The sequence below is a fragment of the Arachis stenosperma genome, chromosome 9 (genome assembly GCF_014773155.1).
Source record: "Arachis stenosperma cultivar V10309 chromosome 9, arast.V10309.gnm1.PFL2, whole genome shotgun sequence".
NCBI lineage: Eukaryota > Viridiplantae > Streptophyta > Magnoliopsida > Fabales > Fabaceae > Arachis > Arachis stenosperma.
In genome coordinates, this window is record NC_080385.1 from 30,665,739 (window position 1) to 30,686,361 (window position 20,623).

General features: G+C 38.5%; 1 non-coding gene across 1 annotated transcript; it reads left to right on the forward strand.

The window, feature by feature from the left end:
* The first annotated feature begins 19,423 nt into the window (after window positions 1-19,423).
* Window positions 19,424-19,531, forward strand: LOC130952420 (small nucleolar RNA R71). The gene has a single exon (XR_009074601.1). It is a non-coding gene; the product is annotated as a small nucleolar RNA R71 (small nucleolar RNA).
* Window positions 19,532-20,623: the final 1,092 nt, after the last annotated feature.

Consider the following 20,623-nt stretch of genomic DNA (forward strand, 5'->3'; position numbering starts at 1 on the left):
AAGACTTGTTGAGAATCTTCAGGAACCTAACTTGGTGATTGGATTTTGTTTTATTGGTGTGAAGGTTCATTGGGTATTGAAAAATTATAGTTTTGGTAATGAAAAAATATAGGTAGACAATGGAAATACTAAACAATGTGAACAATAGATATGTCGGATGTTCAATTCAATAGGTATATGTTCATTATTTTTAATTGGATGGTTATTTCTTTTTATTTGATTTACTTATGCACAGTTAACAATGGCTGGATGTTCAATTCACTAGGTGTGCAGATGGTTATCCTAATGTTAAGGTTTATGAGGTAATTTAGGGGTAGAATATTTTTTACTTTATTTGGTCAATTCTAGAGCCCATTGTTCACATATTTTACAAAAGTTATTGTCTACCTAGCAAAACCGTTTGGTAATTGAATCTCTACAAACTTGTTTTGGTAACAGTTTCAGATCTCCTCCTCTTCTTCCTTTATATGTTGTTGTTGAATTTAAAATATTAGATTGCAATGAATGATGTTATTATTCTTGAATTTGAATATTGTGTATTGTTGTTGTTGGTATTCCCTTAATGGCTTCTTTGTAGTTTTTTTCCTCCATTAATGATATTTTTGTTCTTTTTCTTTTTTTTTAAATTTTATATTTTTTAGAATTTTAAGATTTAGGTCAAAAGAATAATTTTAAAACTACGTTGAACTTTAGAAACGATTTTGTATGCAAAAAAATGGACAAAATTTTTTTTTAGCCTATACCTTAGAGACCAAAATCGTACTTAATCCTAATTTGAACATTTTGATCATGTGCACAGAACTATGGTCATTTCTTACTAAAATGACACAATGTCATGCTATTACTAGCAAATTTAATTTCTTACATACACTTGCGTTATAATTAAGGGTTAGTAGCATAAATGTAATCTAGCTAATATAGGGTAAGAGGTGTCCATCTTAATTTCTCATTTTTTTCAACTTTTTATTTAACTCAATCAGTTAAGAGTTAATATATCATAAACCTAAACTTCATTTAAGAATTTGTGGTTGACTAATAAATTATTGTATACAAAAGTTGAGATTCGATTTTTGATACCTACTTAATTAAGTAGAAAAATAAATTGAATATTAGACTACAAGCTTGTTGTAAGTCCATCTTAATTAGTCCAACTTAATTAAGTCTTTGTCTATTCCAATTAACGTGATTCATCAGTAACTTCTGTTAATAGACGAATAATTCTAATAGAAGGATTACGTTGTTTTATAGAAATTAAAGACAAAGGCCAAACTGAATCTTTTTTTTAATTTGTTAGGGATCATGTTATTTTTCGAAAAATTTAATAGCGATAAAATTGAGAACAAATATATTCCTCAAATATTGAAAAACTTTACAAAATTATCCAACCGTAAAAAAAATTATTCAGACTGAGGTGTCAAATAGATTCTATTATACCCCTTCTCCTTCTCCTTTGTTTTTCCTCACTCCTCCACTCCCTAAAGCAACCACAACAACAACAAATAACATCTGTGTCATTTCCTCGCTCCCCCAAACCTCCTCGGAGAAGTTGTAAGAACAACAACAATAGATCTCAATCACTACTCTTTCGAAATTGCAACAACGATAAAATTATCTTCTTCTTCCTTGTTGAAGCCACTACAACAACAACATTCTAATGAAGAAAAAGAAAACTATCACCACCTTTAACCACCTCCTTTCTCCTACTCTCTTACCACTTATATACACACAAACCTAAACTTTTCATTTTCATCCCTATTAACCTCAAAATCCTAAAAATTGTAAAAATAGAAAACTGTGACATTATTCTAAAATTGATTCTCATCATTGCTTCTCTTTCTCTGCATCAATTCATTAACAACACATTTTAAAATTCTTGAAGGAGAGCTGATTCAAAGCGAGAGATGAAGGGAGTGATAGAAAAAGCAAAGCAGCTCTAGAAAAGAGAGAAAGAGAGAGAGGGCGGACGCGTCATTGCCGTCAGTGAAGAGATTAGGGAGAGAGGAACATAATGAAGAATGAGAAAGACAGGATGAGCAGATGAGAGGGGAAAAGTTGTTCTTGGCGCCGTCACTATTACAGTTGCCGTTGTCGTCACCGCCACTGGAACGAGCCACAGCCTCACCTTTGCTTTGATTCTTCTCCTAAGTTCATATGCTCTGTTGTCATTGCTACTAGTAATGGTGTTAAAAATGATATATGCTTGCAAAAAAAGCCTTTATTGGAGCAATTAGGAGAAGAAATGGTTCACGAAGAATAAATGGTTCTGTCATTTTAGAGAGAAAGAGAAGGGGAGGAGGGAAGGAGGAAGGGTTGGGTTAGGGTTTTGATTTGGAGCATTGAAAACCTAAATGAGCTCTCTTAAACGAAAAACCTTTTTCCCTTCCTCCCATCCTTCCTTCCCCCCACTCACAAAGGCTCTGGCTCATATATCAGATCATGACAATAGATTAGTAACTAACCAAGATAACCAAGAATAGCAACTTTACTACTAATACAGTAATAGATTCTATTTTTTCAGTTGCACTAGGTTCCTTCCTTATCAAAAAGTATGGAGCTAAATCATGTTATCATATTCGCAATCATGTACAATAATTGATGAACAAATAAAACAACCCATTACAGCTACTTCTTCTTCACCTCTTCGCTAAAGTTTTCATTGTTTTTATCATATTTCAACCATCACAAAATCATATATTTTATCAAATCTCCTACAAAATATTTCTCACTTCTGTCGCATCTACTTATGCTATGGCTACCTCTCTCTTCTCATGCACTCTGATTAACCCTAATCCTTTTAATTTCCTAATCTAACTCTCTGCCTTTTTTTCCTAATTCCTTGATCATCCATCTTCATATGGGCTTTACAAATTCTTCTAGCTATTCTAATAATTATATCTAGCTCCCAAAATTCCTCAATTCTATTTATTTTTTTCTTGTTCTAAAAAAATGAGCGTTTTCTTTTTTGTTTCCCTTTATCTTGAGTCTTGGCATGTAGTTGAATAAGAAAAATTCTATCAAATTAACTAGTGTGAGAGATGATATAGAGGGATGATTTGAAATTCTCGTTTAGAATTTTTAGATATGGTATATTTTATTTTAGAATAAAGTATTCATTAAATTTAACATTTTATTATAATAGGAATGTAATTATAAAATTAAAAATAATATAAAAATTTAATTGAAAGAAACAATATAAAAATTTAATTAGAAATTAATAAAATTTTAAAATTAATAAAACTACGTGCTTTCATAGACACCAATATATTACCGATGAAACAAGTCGTTCTACACCTATTATTCAGACTAACAAAAGAGAAAACTAGTACCTATACTTTTTTTGGTAGCATGTTTTTGCAATTAAAATCGTTTATTTGATCTCATATATCTTTAAATCAAGATCAAACCTTATGTAAGAATAGCTAGCATATGAGTAATAATGCTAGCAAATTATATTATAATAGTCCATTTCAATTAATATTAAAAGTTTATAATAGATTGTCAAATAAATCTAATATAAAATTTATTACAATTGAACTTTTGTTAAATTTAAATTTTGAATATTTTTTAATTAAGTTTCAGATGTTCTTATTATATAAATTTTTTTTATGTTAAATATTAATTGTACAATATTGACTACTTAGACTTTTTCCGAACATATATAGTATCTTTTGGAACATCACATGCAAGTCCATGTATAGCAATCTCGCTAAGTAAACAATAAGAGTTGCGAACAACGTAAATAACAGACCGTATTTTTAATCTCAATATTTAGTCAAACATCCCAAACACAATTTACTTTCATCTATCAGCTACTTCATAACCCAATTTCACCCCATCAACCCTAAACCCTAATTTTTCACCGCAACATCCTAAAACGCAAAAACCACTGAACTGTATTTTACCGTTGCCACGCCGTTGCATCACCACTGTACCGCCGCCTCTTCGTCGCCATCGTGCCATCACGAGGCCGTATAATCTCCATCCCCCCGCTGACTCTTCGTCTGCCTCGCGCCCTTGTAGTCGCCATCGGAAACAGGGGTCAGCGTAGCCACGGTTGGACACTGGAAGCAACCCATCTCTCGATGTCGCTCCCCCCACCCCTGCATAATCGGATTCATCACGCCATGAGCCTTAAGCCGTCACGATACCATTGGTAATGGTTCTTCCTGCCGTTTCTTTTGAACTTTTGATTGAATTGTTCAATTGCTTGAACTGCGTTTCTGGATATTCCTTAGCTTGAATTCTTTTTTTATTTATTGGATGTTGGTTTAATAAATTAGTGGATGCTAATTTTGGTTTGAATTAGTGGACTTTACTTCTTTTTATTTTATAAATTTTTAGTTAGTGGATGTTAGTTTTATAAATTAGTGGATGTTAATTTTGGTTTGAATTATTGGACTTTACTTCTTATTTTATAAATTTTTAGTTATTGGATGTTGTTTTGGTAAATTAGTAGATGTTAATTTTGGTTTGAATTATTTAATTATAGCATATGTATTTTGCTCGATGTAATGGATGTTGCATGCACATGTTCCACATGTTTCTTTTGTCATGTGTTTTGGAATTGAATTAGGTTAATTTTTTTAATTGAAATTGGATTTGATTTGAGTCATTTAAACTCGGTATACGGGTGAGATTTCAATAACTTTGTTAGTAGTTGCTTAATAATTGAAGAGGATGTTGAGATTACTATGTATCTAGTTAGTTCTTTTATATGAGAGCTGCTTGTTTGTTTGATTTATACCATTGCTCTATTTATTGAATTGCTGGATTCGTCATGCACATGCTCCGCATGTTTATTTTATTATATGCTTTGGGATTAATTTAGTTTAATTATACTTGAATAGAAATTGGGTTTGATTTCAGTCATTTAGACTGGGTGCACGGATGATATTTTAGTAAATGAGTTGGTTGTTAGTGAAGTACCAAGGAGAATGTTCATTTTACCTTGTATGTGGATATTTGATTGGGTTATGCCATTGGTCTTTTGCTTAGTTTTCTTTGTGGTTTGGGAGTTAATTAAATAATTAGTCAAAATTTAGTTTAATTGTGCTTGAATTTACCAAATTAAATTTGGTACAATAGTATGAATCCAGTATATTTTTCTAATTATGTTGTGTGTTTATTCTATTACTTGTTTGATGTTTGATTTTGAACTACACTGTAAATTTCGCTTGTATGCCATTGTTGGTTCTTAATAGCACCAAGCACGAAAACCATGATTCAGCAGGCTGAAGGATTACCTATGAAAAAGACTGGCAAGGGAAAAAAATATCAGCAAAAGAAAGATGCCTAGTACAATCCAAATGCATGTTTTATTTGTTGAATAATTAGAGTTTATTTATATAGACATAGTGTGATATTTTTTGGCAAAAATTTATAGATGCTTCATTTTTTTTAAACTTTGATGATTATATTCAAGCAAAATTAATGTTTAAACGGATCGTATTTTTATTCATAATTCCCAAACCGTAAAACAAAAAAAACATGCGGAGCATGTGCATGTAGAATCCAAAATATCAAGTAAAGGACAAATGATATACCCAAAATAAATATCCACTTTAGAAAGAAAAGAACCATTTGCATATACAGTAAAATGAACATCTGCATTAGTTGATAAGAAACAACTAACGAATTGACCAAAAATACCACACATGCACTATGTTTAAATGGCGTAACTGAAATCTAACTTGAATTTAATCAAAATTAAACTAAATCTAATCCAACCAACATAACAAAGGAAACTTGTGGGACATGTGCATGTAGAATCCAGAAAATCAAGTAAAAGCAAATGGTATACCCAAAATAACCATCCACTTTAGAATGGAAAGAACAATTGTTAATCATATTAAAATGAACATCTGCCTTAGTAAAAAATTAGAGGCATATGAAATTTGATATTTTACTGCAATTTGTTTCAATGCTCACAGTAAAGAATTTCTTGCTGTCCCCGATTTTTTATATTGAAATTCTTATGTTCTTGTTTTATGGTGATTAGGTAGGTGATAACGCAAATTTAAGTGATGAAATTGGCAGTCTCCTTAGTTTGAAAAGTGCTGCTACTGATTTGAGGTGAGGTCATTCATTAAGAAGAAAGTTTTCTTGAATTTATATTTTTTAGTTGTACTGAAGAGTTATTGTATTCACCAATACAGACCCATCAGAGCTGTGATATTCATGCAATAGAATAATCTCAAAATGTGCTTCCGTAGCACAGATATACATTTTGTAATGCTTTGATATACATTAATGAATTTTCTACTCTTTGAACTTGAAGGCCTATGACGGAGGAGGTTCCTTAAGTTCAAGCTCCTTTATAATAACAACCAATGGATTTCGGTGAACTGATCATGACCATTTATGGTTTGATTGAAGGACAGAGGTGTTGTAGAAGTTTGAGATTCAAGTTTTGAAAAGAATAAACATTCCCATTGAGTTTGATATTTACATTGCACCTACTATTGTTTCTTCTGTCACCAGTTGTTGCTACTTCTACAACTTTAATTTTATGTATGTGGCTTCTACTGCAATTGTCTATTTGTTTTATCCAAGTCTATGATTAAAAGTATTTGAAAAGTATGTAATCTTATATTTTTCTCCTTTAATTCTGTCAATCTTTTCTCCCTTCCATGTTTACTAATTTTTATTTCAAGAATATTGGATTCTTTGCTTAATTCCTCAACTTATTAGTATATGGTTGCTTTCTGACCAAATTAAACTTCCCTAGCATTATTTTCTGTAGTTCTTGTCTCTTGTGTTATGTTTGATTACCAATGTCATATTCTCTTAACTTTATAATTCATATTTTGTAAAATATAAAGAAACACTTATTAGTAAACCTTGCAGTAAAAGTTATACCATATGCAAATCATCACTTATTTTTTATTGAAACTTATATTTTATTTAAAAGTTTACATGAAGATGAAGTTGCCGACTACACAAAAAATTTAACATTTCTAGTATTTGGCAGGATTGAAATCAGCCCACATAGTAGTACAAATTTTACTTGGAATATGAATTGAGCATTACCTTTTTCCTTTCATCTTCTCTTTTCTTTTTTCCCGCTCTCTCTACTGTGCCATTTTTTGAACTGATATAAATAGAGCCACATATAACTTATGAACGACAAAAAGAGAAAACCTAGTAGAAAAGGTATTAAACCAACTATTAGTTCATCAAGTGTTTGCAAACTTGCATCTATAATGAAACAACTAAATAGTAGCTATTCTTAGGTGCTCCCAGCAAGAAAAAAATTTTATTCTGAACTAGATAATGGTAAACTCTTTAGCATGCAAAGGCTTAATTAAAGAGAGAGACAATAATAATCCATGAAGTTAAATTTGTTCTAACTTGGATTCACACAAGAAATTTTCTAAACTCAAAATATGCTATGCTTACAATGTTGATTAGTGTACAGGGCAATCCTCCACCACTATGCCCTTAGCTATTAGGCAAGTTGCCAGAGGACGATGCTCACCTTGTGTTTCCCACCATGAAACACTTTTGTTAGGACACATCCAAAACAACATTCTAAAACTCACCACACATTCAAATCACATTCCCCTCAAAGCTAAAAAATAAGAAAAAAGGGGAAAAACATAGAAACGATGTTGCATTGACGTGGTTACCATGCACCGCCGGTCCCTGTAACACCCTTACTATCAAAATATCACGCTTTTGGTTGCGCCACTCTGATAGTGAGGATATTACAGTGACTTCTATATACTTAATAAAAATACGAGCCTTTAACTCGAAATTGTATTGTTGTTTTCTTTGAAAATCCAAGATGCTCTTTTTCTTTTTACAAACATGCATATATAAAATAAATTCAATCATAATATATATATATATATATATATATATATATATATATATATATATACACACATACATACATACATACATACAAGACATCTTATACAAGTAACTTACAAATATACGAAAGATACATATCATTATAAATCACGACTCCTATCTGTTCATACCATGGGTCGAGCTACACGACCCGGGTCAAAGACAAGAAGTGACCGACCTCTCATAAAGGTTGGTCCATACCAACCTCTCCGTAAAGAGCTCGGCCAACATCCCCACAGAGGCCCGAGCAGGCCCAAACAAAAGGACCGGCCCACCTCAAAGGTTGCTAGCCACAAGATAAATGATCTCACCAAAGATAAGATAAGATAACTAACTTATCTTAAGGGAGGTCACTCAACACTACTATAAATACACTGGAGCACCCAAGTATATCTCATACTCTGATTCGACACAAAAAATCTGCTTAAAGCCTGTGCTAACTTAAGCATCGGAGTCTCTTGCAGGTACCACCACCCTCTGGTGATCAAGGATCAACAACATCTCCAAGCTCAACAAGTCAGACACGACAGCTCCGACCACCACAACAGATCTCCTCCGAGATCAACCTTCAGTTTCAGGTAACCCCCGGAACATTGGCGCCGTTGCCGGGGAACCTGGAAGTCATCCCATCACCATGGCGGACAATCACGACAACGATCACAACTCTGGTTTGGTGGACAGAATACCAAACAAAAATGCGGACGTCACCTCCAAAGACACACCTCAAAACGGGGAGGACAAGCAACCCCTAAATACAGAAATATTAGATGCTCTATGAGAATAGCAGGATCGTCTCAAACAGCTCGAAAAAGAGGTTAAGCATCAACGGGAAGCCGAAAGAGACATTCGGAGAGAAACAAGACGGTGCTGAGAGTTGGAGGACAAGCTCCTAAAGCTTGAGGCCGACCTCAAAGCTAAAACCGTTCGATCCAATCATGAAGATAGCCCCCAGAAGGACCAAAATCCATTCACCAGAGAAATCATGAAAGCTAAAGTCCCAAAGGACTTCAAAGCTCCTGACATGACCCCGTACGACGGGACATCTGATCCAAGCCATCATCTCAGCAATTTCAGAAGCAGGATGTATCTCACCGATGCCTCGGACGCCATTCGATGCAAAGCTTTCCGAACTACTCTGACTAAGACGGCAATAAAGTGGTTTGACGGTTTGCCGCCAAGGTCAATAGCAAGCTTCGATGACCTCGCCAAGAAGTTCCTAGCTAGATTTTCCATCCAGAAAGACAAAGCCAAGCATGCCCCTAGCCTGTTAGGGATTAAGCAAGGAGATCGGAAAAGCCTCCGTAACTACATGAAAAGATTCAATAAGGCATGTCTGGATATACAAAATCTACCAACAGAAGCAGCCATCATGGGTCTCATCAATGGCCTGCGAGAAAGACCTTTTAGCCACTCAATATCCAAAAAACACCCAACATCTCTAAACGAGGTTCAAGAAAGGGGGAAAAATACATCAACATGGAGAAGAACTCCCGATTGGGAGATATATCAAAAACTGGATTCTCCTACCCACCTCAGGACAAGGATAAAGAATCTAGGAAGAAAGAAGACTAACCTACTGAGAAACCTAGGAAATACCACAACTACACCCCTCTTCGGGTGTCTTTTGTGGATGTCTACCGAGAGATATGCAACACTGAGAAAATCCCACCGCCTCACCCGATAAAACACAAAAGAGAAGGAAGTCGGACAGAGAATTGCGAATACCACCGAATCTACAGATATTCTACCAACGAGTGCTTCGACCTAAAGAATGTCATAAAGAAGTTGGCACGAGAAGGGCGACTAGATCGATTCTTAGCCAATAAAGCGGATGAACCAAGAAAGAGAAAAAAGGATGAAGAGGTCGGACGAGTTGAATGTCCACCTCACACCCCTGAGAGACATGTCCATATGATAAATGGAGGATTCGCAGGAGGAGGGATCTCTAAATCATCTCGCAAAAGACACCTTAAAGAAATATATCATGTCGGAGAAGGGGACAGGTCACCCGACCTCCCCACTATTACCTTTACCCAAGAAGACGCAATAGGCATCATCCCGGGGCATGATGATCCCATGGTCATTACCATCATACTCGCCAATGCTAGTCTCCATCGAACGTTGGTAGACCAAGAAAGCTCCACAGTCATCTTGTTCAAAACCGCCTTCGACAAACTCGGCCTGCAAAATAAAGAGCTCAGAGCATATTCGAATAGCTTGTTTGGACTTGGAGACACCCCAATTCAACCACTAGGATACATCTCACTACATACAACCTTTGGAAAAGGAACTCGGTCAAGGACATTAAACATAGACTACATCATAGTCAACGTAAGCTCAGCTTATAATGCCCTAATAGGTCAGACAATACTGAACCAGCTCACCACAATAGTCTTCACTCCATATCTGTGCATGAAGTTCCCAACTCCAGAAGGGATCGCCACGATAAAAGGAGACCAAAAGCTTGCACGACGCTGTTACAACGAAAGTCTAAACATTAAAGGCAACCCGAGAGGAGAGGAAATCAACACCATTGAACTCGAGGGAGTTCGAGTTCGTGAATAACTTCGTCCACAACCTGAAGGTGAGACCGAAGAAGTCCAGATCGGGGATGCTCAAGATAAAACAATAAATATAGGGGCAACCTTAAAGGGAGACTTAAAGGAGCCACTGATACAGTTGCTAAAAGATAATGCTGGCCTCTTTACATAGAAGGCCGCAGACATGGCCAGCACAGATCCCAAATTAATGTGCCACAAACTGGCGGTATATCCTAGAGGCAGGGTACAAGCCTTACTGGAGGCAGGGTTCATAAGGGAGGTCAAGTACCCATTATGGCTAGCCAATGTTGTCTTGGTAAAGAAGTCAAATGGAAAGTGGCGGATGTGCACCGACTACACCGACCTCAATAAGGCCTGCCCAAAAGACCCTTCCCCGCTCCCAAATATAGACACTCTAGTGGATAACTCTTCCGGATACAAGTACCTCTCCTTCATGGATGCTTATTCAGGATACAACCAAATCCCGATGTATCCACCCGACCAAGAAAAGACCTCGTTCCTAACCCTAAAGGCAAATTACTGCTACATAGTTATGTCGTTTGGACTCAAAAATGCATGAGCAACATACCAAAGATTGATGAAGAAAGTCTTTGCCGACCACATCGGAAAGTCAATGGAGGTTTATGTAGACGACATGCTGGTAAAAACACAAAGTGAGGAATCGTTGTTATTCGACCTCACCAAAGTGTTCAACACCATAAGAAAGCATGGTATGCGACTTAACCCTGCAAAGTGCACCTTCGCGGTAGAAGCTGGCAAATTCTTGGGCTTCATGCTCACCCAAAGAGGAATTAAGACAAACCCAGATAAATGCCAAGCTATATTCCACATGAAAAGTTTGACTTGCGTCAAAGAGGTACAACAGCTCAATGGAAGACTAGTAGCCCTGTCCAGATTTCTAGCTGGATCAGTCATAAGATCTCTCCCCTTTTACACAACATTAAGGAATGGAAAGAGGTTTGAATGGACAACAGAGTGCGAACAAGCTTTCCAAGATTTTAAAAAATTCTTGGGGCAACCACCCATTCTAACCCGACCACGAAAAAGTGAAGAACTCATATTATCCCTCGTAGTGAAAAGTTGGGCAATAGCCTCAGCACTAGTCAGAGAAGACGAAAGTGGGCAACAACCCATCTACTTCATCAGCAAGACTCTACAAGGGGCCGAACTAAACTATCAAAAGATAGAAAAGTTCACCTACGCCCTCATACTCACTTCTCGACGACCCCGCCCATACTTTTAAGCTCACAGTATCAGAGTTCGAACCAACCAGCCTATAAAAGGCATTCTACAAAAAATAGATTTAGTTGGAAGAATTCTACATTGGGAAGTCGAGTTATCCGAATTCGATCTGTAATATAAAACTCGGACAGTCATCAAATCACAATATCTGGCCGACTTCATTACCGAGTACACTGACACCTTGGAAACTCCTACAAAATGGAATCTCTACGTAATCGGCTCCTCAAACAAAACCGGGAGTGGCTCATGTGTAATTATCAAAAGTGATCAGGAAACCCAAATCGAGCTATCACTAAAGTTTGAATTCCCTGCCTCAAATAATCAGGCTAAATATGAGGCACTACTGGCTGGCTTAAGGCTGGCTAAGGAGGTAGGGGTCCAAAGGCTTACCATCTTCAGTTATTCACAAGTAGTTACCTCCTAGATAGAAGGAAGCTACCAAGGATCCCACCATGAAAAAATACCTGGACAAAACCAGAGTACAGCTCGAACAGTTCGAGGGATATGAGGTCCGATATATACCTCGGGAATAGAATGCCCGCGCTAATGCACTTTCCAAATTAGCCAGCACTAAACCAGAGGGCAATAATAGAAGCCTCATCCAAGAAACATTGCAAAGTCCATCAATCTTGGAGGAAGAAAAGGTCCTAACCATATCAGGTCAGGATCAAAGATGGATGACCCCCATAATCAACTACCTCAAGTCTGAGACACTTTCCACAGATAAAAAGAAGGCAAAAAGACTAGTACGAGAAGCACAGTACTATACCATAGTGGGCAACATCCTATACAGGAGAGGGATTTCAACACCCCTCCTAAAACGTGTGCCAACCTTCGACACAAGGAAGTCCTGGAAGAAGTACACAGTGGCATGTGTGGCAACCACCTCGGGGCACGAGCTCTTTTCAAAAAGGTACTCCGAGCTGGGTTCTTTTGACCAACCTTACAAAAGGAAGCGACAGAGTTTGTCAAGACGTTCCCACCATGTTAGAAGCATGCTAACTTCCATATCGCTCCACCAGAGGAGATCATCTATGTTACTTCACCCTGGCCATTCGCAAAGTGGGGGCTCGACCTCCTTGACCCTTCCCCTAGGGGTCCGGACAAGTCAAGTTTCTCATTGTAGGCATAGACTACTTCACAAAGTGGATTGAAGCAGAGCCATTAGCTAATGCCACCGCCCAAAGAAGTCGGAAATTTCTATACAAAAATATTATCACAAGATTTGGGGTTCCATACTCCATCACCACAGATAATGGTACTCAATTCACCGACACGGGTTTCAGGAACTTCGTAGCTGACCTAAAAATAAAGTACCAATTCACCTCTGTAGAGCACCCACAGGCCAACGGATAGGCAGAGGCCGCCAACAAGGTCATATTGGCCGGCTTAAAGCGAAGACTATGGGATGCAAAAGGAGCCTGGGCTGAAGAACACCCACATGTACTATGGGCATATCGGACCACGCCACACTCTACCACCGGGGAATCACCCTTCCGACTTGCTTACGGAATGGAGGCAATGATCCCTTTGAAGGTAGAAGAGGAATCCCCTAGAGTGATTCTCTACAACGAAGATACCAACTCCCAAACTCAAAGGGAAGAACTCGACCTACTGGTGCGCGAAGTTGTGAACAATACTTTTCACAACTCTCATAATCCCCGGTCATGAACCCCAAAAACTTGGTAGTTCAATTCCATGGCATTACACAACTTCGCACAACTAACCAGCAAGTGCACTGGGTCGTCCAAGTAATACCTTACGTGAGTAAGGGTCGATCCCACGGAGATTGTTAGTATGAAGCAAGCTATGGTCACCTTGTAAATCTCAGTCAGGCAGACTCAAATGGGTATAGTGATAAACGAAAATAACATAAAGATAAAGATAGAGATACTTATGTATATCATTGGTGAGAGCTTCAGATAAGCGTACGAAGATGCCTTCCCTTCCGTCTCTCTGCTTTCCTACAGTCTTCATCCAATCCTTCTTACTCCTTTCCATGGAAAGCTTATGCAAGGGTTTCACCGTTGTCAGTGGCTACCTCCCATCCTCTCATTGGAAATGTTCAACGCCCTGTCACGGCACGGCTATCCATCTGTCGGTTCTCAATCAGGCCGGAATAGAATCCAGTGATTCTTTTGCGTCTGTCACTAACGCCCCGCCTTCAGGAGTTTGAAGCACGTCACAGTCATTCAATCATTGAATCCTACTCAGAATACCACAGACAAGGTTAGACCTTCCGGATTCTCTTGAATGCCGCCATCAGTTCTCGCCTATACCACGAAGACTCTGATCTCACGGAATGGCTGGCTCGTTTGTCAGGCGAGCACTCGGTTGTCAGGCGATCAACCATGCATCGTGTTATCAGGAATCCAAGAGATATTCACCAGAGCTTTGATTGCTTGTAGAACAAGAATGGTTGTCAGTCACCTTGTTCATGAGTGAGAATGATGATGAGTGTCACGGATCATCACCTTCATCAAGTTGAAGAACAAGTGATATCTTGGACAAAGAACAAGCGGAATTGAATAGAAGAACAATAGTAATTGCATTAATACTCGAGGTACAGCAGAGCTCCACACCTTAATCTATGGTGTGTAGAAACTCCACCGTTGAAATACATAAGCATAAGGTCTAGGCATGGCCGAATGGCCAGCCTCCCAATGATCTAAGATAGCATAAAACGAAGATAGCTACCAAAGTCTCCAGATACAATAGTAAAAGGTCCTACTTATAGATAACTAGTAGCCTAAGGTGTACAAAGATGAGTAAATGACATAAAAATCCACTTCCGGGCCCACTTGGTGTGTGCTTGGGCTGAGCAATGAAGTAATTTCGTGTAGAGACTCTTCTTGGAGTTAAACGCCAGCTTTTATGCCAGTTTGGGCGTTTAACTCCCATTTGGGTGCCAGTTCCAGCGTTTAACGCTGGGATTTCTTGAGGTGACTTTGAACGCCGGTTTGGGCCATCAAATCTTGGGCAAAGTATGGACTATCATATATTGCTGGAAAGCCCAGGATGTCTACTTTCCAACGCCGTTGAGAGCGCGCCAATTGGGCTTCTGTAGCTCCAGAAAATCCACTTTGAGTGCAGGGAGGTCAGAATCCAACAGCATCTGCAGTCCTTTTGAGTCTCTGGATCAGATTTTTGCTCAGATCCCTCAATTTCAGCCAGAAAATACCTGAAATCACAGAAAAACACACAAACTCATAGTAAAGTCCAGAAAAGTGAATTTTAACTAAAAACTAATAAAAATATACTAAAAACTAACTAGATCATACTAAAAACATACTAAAAATAATGCCAAAAAGCGTATAAATTATCCGCTCATCACAACACCAAACTTAAATTGTTGCTTGTCCTCAAGCAACTGAAAATCAAATAAGATAAAAAGAAGAGAATATGCAATGAATTCCAAAAACATCTATGAAGATCAGTATTAATTAGATGAGCGGGGCTTTTAGCTTTTTGCCTCTGAACAGTTTTGGCATCTCAGTCTATCCTTTGAAATTCAGAATGGTTGGCTTCTTTAGGAACTCAGAATCCAGATAGTGTTATTGATTCTCCTAGTTAAGTATGATGATTCTTGAACACAGCTACTTTATGAGTCTTGGCCGTGGCCCAAGCACTCTGTCTTCCAGTATTACCACCGGATACATACATGCCACACATAATTGGGTGAACCTTTTCAGATTGTGACTCAGCTTTGCTAAAGTCCCCAATTAGAGGTGTCCAGGGTTCTTAAGCACACTCTTTTTGCCTTGGATCACAACTTTATTCTTTCTTTTTCTTTCTTTTTCTCTTTTTTTTTTTCTTTCGATTTTTTTTTTCGCTTGCTTTCTCTCTTTTTTGTATTCACTGCTTTTTCTTGCTTCAAGAATCATTTCTAATGATTTTTCAGATCCTCAGTAACATGTCTCCTTTTTCATCATTCTTTCAAGAGCCAACCTTCATGAACCACAAATTCAAGATACATATGCACTGTTTAAGCATACATTCAGAGAACAAGAGTATTGCCACCACATCAAATTAATTAAACTATTATAAAATTCAGAATTTATGCAATTCTTTCCTTTTCCATTAAGCACGTTTTTATTCAAGAAAGGTGATGGATTCATAGGACATTCATAACTTTAAGGCATAGACACTAAGACACTAATGATCACAAGACACAAACATGGATAAACATAAGCATAAAATTCGAAAAACAGAAGAATAAAGAACAAGGAAATCAAAGAACGGGTCCACCTTAGTGATGGCGGCTCTTTCTTCCTCTTGAAGATCCTATGGAGTGCTTGAGCTCCTCAATGTCTCTTCCTTGTCTTTGTTGCTCCTCTCTCATGATTCTTTGATCTTCTCTAATTTCATGAAGGATGATGGAGTGTTCTTGATGCTCCACCCTTAGTTGTCCCATGTGGAACTCAGTTCTCCTAGGGAGGTGTTTAGTTGCTCCCAATAGTTTTTGTGGAGGAAAGTGCATCCCTTGAGGAATCTCAGGGATCTCATGATGAGTGGGGTCTCTTGTGTACTCCATCCTTTTCTTGGTAATGGGCTTGTCCTCATCAATAGGGGTATCTCCTTCTATGTCAACTCCAACTGAATAACAGAGGTGACAAATGAGATGAGGAAAGGCTAGCCTTGCCAAGGTGGAAGACTTGTCTGCCACTTTATAGAGTTCTTGGGCTATAACCTCATGAACTTCCACTTCTTCTCCAATCATGATGCTATGAATCATGATGGCCCGGTCTAGAGTAACTTCGGACCGGTTGCTAGTGGGAATGATTGAGCGTTGGATGAACTCCAACCATCCTCTAGCCACGGGTTTGAGGTCATGCCTTCTCAATTGAACCGGCTTGCCTCTTGAATCTCTCTTCCATTGTGCGCCCTCTTCACATATGACTGTGAGGACTTGGTCCAACCTTTGATCAAAGTTGACCCTTCTTGTGTAAGGATGTTCATCTCCTTGCATCATAGGCAAGTGAATGCTAACCTTACATTTTCCGGACTAAAATCCAAGTATTTCCCCCGAACCATAGTAAGATAATTTTGGATTCGGGTTCATACTTTGATCATGGTTCTTTGTGATCCATGCATTGGCATAGAACTCGTGAACCATCAAGATTCCGACTTGTTGAATGGGTTGGTAAGTAAAACCTCTTCTTCGGATCTCATGGCGGATCTCCGGATATTCACCCTTTTTGAGTGAAAAGGGGACCTCGGGGATCACCTTCTTCAAGGCCACAACTTCATAGAAGTGGTCTTGATGCACCCTTGAGATGAATCTATCCCATCTCCATGACTCGGAGGTGGAAGCTTTTGCCTTCCCTTTCCTCTTTTTAGAGGTTCTCCCCTTGGATGCCATAAATGGTTATGGAAAGAAGTGGTGTTTAGGTTGTGTGAAAATGAAGGAGTGAAGAAGGGTATTTATAGGGAGAGGGGAGATGGTGTTCGGCCATTATGGGTGGGTTTTGGAGGGAAAGTGGTTTGAATTTGAAGGGTGAGGTTGGTGGGTTTTATGAAGGATGGATGTGAGTGGTGAAGAGATTGATAGGTGAAGGGTTTTTGGGGACGAGGTAGGTGATTGGTGAATGGGGAGAAGAGAGGGTGGTGGTGGGTAGGTGGGGGTCCTGTGGGGTCTACAGATCCTGTGGTGTCAAGGAAAAGTCATCCTGCACCAAATGTTGCTCAAAATCACGTTTTGAGCCATTTCTGGCGTTAAACGCCGGGCTGGTGCCATTCCTGGCGTTTAACGCCAGGTTCTTGCCATTTTTGGCGTTTAACGCCAGTCTGGTGCCCCTTTCTGGCGTTAAACGCCCAGAATGGTGCCAGACTGGGCGTTAAACGCCCAACTGCTAGCCTCACTGGCGTTTAAACGCCAGTGAATTCTCCTCCAGGGTGTGCTGTTTTTCTTCCTATTTTCATTCTGTTTTTGCTTTTTCAATGGATTTTGTGACTTCTTATGATCATCAACCTACAGAAAACATAAATAACAAAAGAAAATATAAAATATAATCATTGGGTTGCCTCCCAACAAGCGCTTCTTTAATGTCAGTAGCTTGACAGATGGCTCTCATGGAGCCTCACAAATGATCAGAGCAATGTGGGAACCTCCCAACACCAAACTTAGAGTTTGAATGTGGGGGTTCAACACCAAACTTAGAGTTTGGTTGTGGCCTCCCAACACCAAACTTAGAGTTTGACTGTGGGGGCTCTGTTTGACTCTGATTTGAGAGAAGCTCTTCATGCTTCCTCTCCATGATGACAGAGGGATATCCTTGAGCCTTAAACACCAAGGATTTTTCATTCACTTGAATGATCAGTTCACCTCTATCAACATCAATCACAGCCTTTGCTGTGGCTAGGAAGGGTCTGCCAAGGATGATGGATTCATCCATGCACTTCCCAGTCTCTAGGACTACGAAATCAGCAGGGATGTAATGGTTTTCAATTTTCACCAAAACATCCTCTACAAGTCCATGAGCTTGTTTTCTTGAGTTGTCTGCCATCTCCAATGAGATTCTTGCAGCTTGTACCTCAAAGATCCCTAGCTTCTCCATTACAGAGAGAGGCATGAGGTTCACACTTGACCCTAAGTCACACAGGGCCTTCTTGAAGGTCATGGTGCCTATGGTACAAGGTATGGAAAACTTCCCAGGATCTTGTCTCTTTTGAGGTAATTTCTGCCTAGACAAGTCATCCAGTTCTTTGGTGAGCAAAGGAGGTTCATCTTCCCAAGTCTCATTTCCAAATAACTGTCATTTAGCTTCATGATTGCTCCAAGGTATTAGCAACTTGCTCTTCAGTGACATACTCATCCTCTTCAGAGGAAGAATACTCATCAGAGCTCATGAAAGGCAGAAGTAAGTCCAATGGAATCTCTATGGTCTCATTTTGAGCCTCAGATTCCCATGGTTCCTCATTGGGGAACTCAGAGGAGGTTGGTGCACGCCCATTGAGGTCTTCCTCAGTGGCGTCCACTTCCTCTCTTTCCTCTCCATATTCGGCCATGGTTATGGCTTTGCACTCTCCTTTTGGATTTTCTTCTGTATTACTTGGGAGAGTACTAGGAGGGAGTTCAGTAACTTTCTTGCTCAGCTGTCCCACTTGTGCTTCCAAATTCTGATGGAGGACCTTGTTTCATTCATGAAACTTTGAGTGGTTTTGATTAGATCAGAGACCATTGTTGCTAAGTCAGAGGTATTCTGCTTAGAACTCTCTGTCTGTTGCTGAGAAGATGATGGAAAAGGCTTGTTATTGCTAAACCTGTTTCTTCCACCATTATTATTATTGAAACCTTGTTGAGGTCTCTCTTGATTCTTCCATGAGAAATTTGGGTGATTTCTCCATGAAGAATTATAGGTGTTTCCATAGGGTTCTCCTAGGTAATTCACCTCTTCCATTGAAGGGTTCTCAGGATCGTAAGCTTCTTCCTCAGATGAAGCTTCCTTAGTACTGCCAGGTGCATTTTGCATTCCAGACAGACTTTGAGAAATCAAATTGACTTGTTGAGTCAATATCTTGTTCTGAGCCAGTATGGCATTCAGAGTGTCAATCTCAAGAACTCCTTTCTTCTGACTAGTCCCATTGTTCACAGGATTTCTTTCAGAAGTGTACATGAATTGGTTATTTGCAACCATTTCAATTAGCTCTTGAGCCTCTGCAGGCGTCTTCTTCAGATGAAGAGATCCTCCAGCAGAGCTATCCAAAGACATCTTGGATAGTTCAGAGAGACCATCATAGAAAATACCTATGATGCTCCATTCAGAAAGCATGTCTGAGGGACATTTTCTGATTAATTGTTTGTATCTTTCCCAAGCTTCATAGAGGGATTCTCCATCCTTCTGTCTGAAGGTTTGGACTTCCACTCTAAGCTTACTCCATTTTTGAGGTGGAAACAACTTTGCCAAGAAGGCATTGACTAGCTTTTCCCAAGAGTCCAGGCTATCCTTAGGTTGTGAGTCCAACCATATTCTAGCTCTGTCTCTTACAGCAAAAGGGAATAGCATCAGTCTGTAGACCTCAGGGTCAACCCCATTAGTCTTGACTGTGTCACAGATTTGCAAGAACTCAGCTAAAAACTGATGAGGATCTTCCATTGGAAGTCCATGGAACTTGCAATTCTGTTGCATTAGAGAAACTAATTGAGGCTTAAGCTCAAAGTTGTTTGCTCCAATAGCAGGGATAGAGATGCTTCTCCCATAGAAGTTGGGAGTAGGTGCAGTAAAGTCACCCAGCACCTTCCTTGCATTGTTGGCATTGTTGTTGTTTTCGGCTGCCATGTGTTCTTCTTCTTTGAAGAATTCGGTCAGGTCCTCTAAAGAGAGTTGTGCTTTGGCTTCTCTTAGCTTTCTCTTCAAGGTCCTTTCAGGTTCAGGGTCAGCTTCAACAAGAATGCCTTTGTCTTTGCTTCTACTCATATGAAAGAGAAGAGAACAAGAAGATGTGGAATCCTCTATGTCACAGTATAGAGATTCCTTAAGGTGTCAGAGGAAAAGAAAAATAGAAGAAAGAAGGTAGAAGAATTCGAACTTGATGAGATAAAGTTCGAATTGTGCATTAAGAAGGAGTAGTACTCCATAAATAGAAGGATGTGAGAAGGAGGGAAGAGAATTTTCGAAAATTAATTAGAAAGATGTTAAAAACATTTTAAAAATTGATTGATAATTTTCGAAAATTGAAAGTGGAAAAGAAATCAAGTGATTTTTGAAAAAGATTTTGAAATTAGAAATTAAGAAGATTTGATTGAAAACTATTTTGAAAAAGATGAGGTTGAGAAGATATGATTGGTTAAAAAATTTGATTTGAAAGCAATTTTAAAAGATTTGATTTTGAAAATTAGTGACTTGCCTAACAAGAAAAGATATGATTCAAACATTAAACCTTTCTCAACAGAAAAGGCAACAAATTTGAGATGTTCAATCAAATCATTAATTGTTAGTAAGTATCTTTGAAAAGGAAAGAAATTG